The sequence below is a fragment of the Salmo trutta genome, chromosome 28 (genome assembly GCF_901001165.1).
Source record: "Salmo trutta chromosome 28, fSalTru1.1, whole genome shotgun sequence".
Classification (NCBI taxonomy): Eukaryota; Metazoa; Chordata; class Actinopteri; order Salmoniformes; family Salmonidae; genus Salmo; species Salmo trutta.
In genome coordinates this window covers 33,754,126-33,758,482 of record NC_042984.1, presented here as the reverse complement: position 1 = coordinate 33,758,482, position 4,357 = coordinate 33,754,126, and positions in this window count along the sequence as shown.

Below are 4,357 nucleotides of genomic sequence, written 5' to 3'. Positions count from 1 at the left end.
TGATCGGCCACTTGGCAAAGGCGATAATGTGTTTCAGCCAGAGGCTGCCTCGATATCGTTCAGCTTTTTCCCGGGCTCTGAGAGCCTATGGGAGCCGTAGGAAGTGTCACGTTACAGCTAAGATCCTGAGTCTTCAATAAACAGAGGCAAGAACAACAACACCTTGTCAGACAGGCCACTTCCTGCATGAAATCTTCTCAGGTTTTTGCCTGCCATATGAGTTCTGTTATACTCACAGACACCATTCAAACAGTTTTAGAAACTTTAGGGTGTTTTCTATCCAAAGCCAATAATTATATGCATATTCTAGTTACTGGGCAGGAGTAGTAACCAGATTAAATCGGGTACGTTTTTTATCCGGCCGTGTAAATACTGCCCCCTAGCCCTAACAGGTTACTACATTAGGAAAAGGTCCCTAGCGGACTGACACAACATATGGCTGCTTCTTACACAACGACATGGAGAGGGAGAGAAAGAGACACTTATCGTTGATACATTTTAGGAACTACTCTCACTGTAATCATATACTTTGCACACGAATCGCCGGCAGTTTGGAGTAAGAAATCATGAATGTATTTACTTTTATATGCCTTCGTACACTGTGGATCTCTGTCGGAACCAGCCCTCCTTAGGAAGGGTGTTGGGCCTTTCAGCGGCACGCTTGTAAGGCTCTGATTGTCCAAAAGGGGTCTCGCCCTCCCCCGTCTTCTACTGTTGTTCACTCTGGAAGATGCTCCTTGGAAGATGGGCTAAACTGCCATGTCGACGGTTCCCATTGGTGATGATTAGTAGAATAAGGTGATTTGAGAAGAGTAGTAGAATAGGATGGTTTGAAGAGTTGCAGAATGGTCCCACTTAAATGAGCTTTTCTAGATACTTTCTTAGGACAGCTATTCAGCTGTACCAGTGATTGTCTGAGGGGAGTTTTCTTCTCCACCTTGTGTTGGTATTCAGGGTTCAAACCACTTTACATGTACAGCTGCAGCCTGGCGATGTTCTGGTTCATCCCTTTTATGCACTCTGGTCGAAAGGGACGGTTCTATCAGGCTGACACGCTCTCTGACCTCACTACTTACTGTGCAAAGATTATAGGAGACAAATTATCGCATGGCTACTAAATTCACATTCCTATCTTAACAAAAATACTTTCAGCATTTTTCATAGTTCATATATAATGTAAAGGATGGAGACTTCATACACGTAGTGTATATACTTTTCAAGTTACAATATTTCCTTTATAACACTTAATGACATCACAAAATAACAAATCATGTGAAATTATTATTCTTTAGCTCGCCTCTAGACCACTCCCCACGTTAGGAATATTTTTCCAGTATTCGCTTTAGAACATGTTAGAGTTTCGGCAGGAAAATTCTCTGGAGACAAAGGTGTTAATTTGGAGAGGGATGTTCTCTGGATCTCCTCTCCTTTAATTTATGACAGGGTGTGAGCTGTCAACCCCCCACCAGCTCCCTCCTCCCTTCTGTGGGTGAGAGAGGGTCTGGTTACTGTCATCCATTGCCAAGCTGGTCTGATCTGACCCATTCGGATCTTCACAGGACAGTAATACTCGCAGCCATAGGACTCTGGAGCAGTGGAAATGCACTCTCTGGAGTGATGAATCACACTTCACCAATCTTTGGCAACAATTTAGGGAAGGACCTTTCTTGTTTCAGCATGACAATGCCCCCGTGCATGAAGCGAGGTCCATACAGAAATGGTTTGTCGAGATTGGTGTGGAAGAACTTGACTGGCCTGAACAATTCACCTTTGGGATGAATTGGAATGCAAACTGTGAGCAAGGCCCAATCAACCAACATCAGTGACCGACCTCACTAATGCTGCTGTGGCTGAATGGAAGCAAGTTCCTGCAGCAATGTTCCAACATCTAGTGGAAAGCCTTCCCAGAAAAGTGGAGGCTTTTATAGCAGCAAAGGGGGACCAACTCCATATTAATGTCCATGATTTTGGAAAGAAATGTTTGACGAGCAGGTGTCCACATACACTACATTACCAAAAGTATGTTCACCATCCTAAGACAATTATGATAATCAGCAATAGGGACTCACAGATCATAATAAAGTTCACAAATGTATTTTACAACCTGATGAATCGACACAATCTTGATTACCTGTGTTTGGGTGATGAGTGAAATTGATTCTCAATTTGTTTCAGGAGCACGATTTTAATTAACCATATTTGCAGTCTCAGCTGTTAGATATTGATTTTGATGATGGAACAAAGGTAATTTGTCAATGAAAAGAGCACAAAGTCTATTTTTTAAAAGATGTACAATAGTTTTATCGTTCAAATCTTGGTTAAATGTTGTTCACTGTATGATTTTGTATCTCTCTTGTAACACTGCTATTCAAATGTGTCTCTATTGAATAACTTCTGAGTTGTTACATTCGGATTTCAAACCACTATGGATTTGATTAACACATTACTGGTTACCAGTAGCCTTATCAAAGACTGTGCGTCCATAGTGTTCTGTCAAACAAAGAGCAACAGTGATAGAAGCACTATATGATGTTGAAACACACAAGTCAATGTAATACAGTGTGCCAGTGCAGTGACTGCATCTGTTCATGTAATATAGATGGTGTGAAATTTAAGACATATGCAAAAGAGTTCATTTTGGAGTTCAAATGTTAATCCACAAAACAACAAATTGCATAACTGGAGAGCATTTAGATTTTTATTCATCCATATGCTTGTTTGATGTTTTCATTGATGGCTGATATGTCACATTATATTGTCTTCCTTATCATTCCAGAATGTAGTTTCTATTCAACCCTTAACCAACGGGATTTATTAGACTTCTATTTAAAAAAAATAAAGTATTTGTTTGAAAGTTGCCAATGTATGTTTATTTCAGTCCAAGCAGTCCATAGACAGTACCAGTCAAAAGTTTAAGAACACCAACTCATTCAAGGGTTTTTCTTTATTTTACTATTTTCTACATTGTGGAATAATAGTGAAGACATCAAAACAATGAAATAACACAAAATGAAATAACACAAAAAAGAAACTACACCTGGCTATAAGCGGAGCCTTGTCTGGCGGCGAAACAGTTCATTCAGACTCATTTACTGACTTATAAATAACATACTCAGCAAAAAAAGAAACGGCCCTTTTTCAGGACCCTGTCTTTAATAGATAATTCGTAAAAATCCAAATAACTTCACAGATCTTCATTGTGAAGGTTTTAAACACTGTTTCCCATGCTTGTTCAATGAACCATAAACAAGTAATGAACATAAACCTGTGGAACGGTCGTTAAGACACTAACATCTTACGGACGGTAGGCAATTAAGGTCACAGTAAGGACACTAAAGAGGCCTTTCTACTGACTCTGAAAAACATGAAAAGAAAGATGCCCAGCGTCCCTGCTCATCTGTGTGAATGTGCCTTAGGCATGCTGCAAGGAGGCAATAAATTGCAATGTCCGTACTGTGAGACATCTAAGACAGTGCTACAGGGAGACAGGACGGACAGCTGATTGTCCTCGCAGTGGCAGACCACGTGTAACAACACCTGCACAGGATCGGTACATCCGAACATCACACCTGCTGGACAACTGACCGAATTACACCATGAATGCAGAATCCCTCCATCAGTGCTCAGACCGTCCACAATAGGCTGAGAGAGGCTGGACTAAGGGATTGTGGGCCTGTTGTAAGGCAGGTCCTCACCAGACATCACCGGCAACAATGTCGCCTATGGCACAAACCCACCGTCGCTGGACCAGACAGGACTGGCAAAAAGTGCTCTTCCCTGACGAGTCGCGGTTTTGTCTCACCAGGGGTGATGATCGGATTCGGGTTTTTTGTCAAAGGAATGCGTGTTACACCTAGGCCTGTACTCTGTAGCGGGGTTGATTTGGAGGTAAAGGGTCTGTCCTGGTCTGGGGCGGTGTGTCACAGCATCATCGGACTGAGATTGTTGTCATTGCAGGCAATCTCAACGCTGTGCATTACAGGGAAGACATCTTCCTCCCTCATGTGGTACCCTTCCTGCAGGCTCATCCTGACATGACCCTCCACCATGACAATGCCACCAGCCATACTGCTCGTTTTGTGCGTGATTTCCTGCAAGACAGGAATGTAAGTGTTCTGCCATGGCCAGCGACGAGCCCGGATCTCAATCCCATTGAGCACGTCTGGGACCTGTTGGATCGGAGGGTGAGGGCTAGGGCCATTCCCCCCAGAAATGTCTGGGAACTTGCAGGTGCCTTGGTGGAAGAGTCGGGTAACATCTCACAGCAAGAACTGGAAAATCTGGTGCAGTCCATGAGGAGGAGATGCACTGCAGTACTTAATGCAGCTGGTGGCCACACCAGACACTGACTGTTACT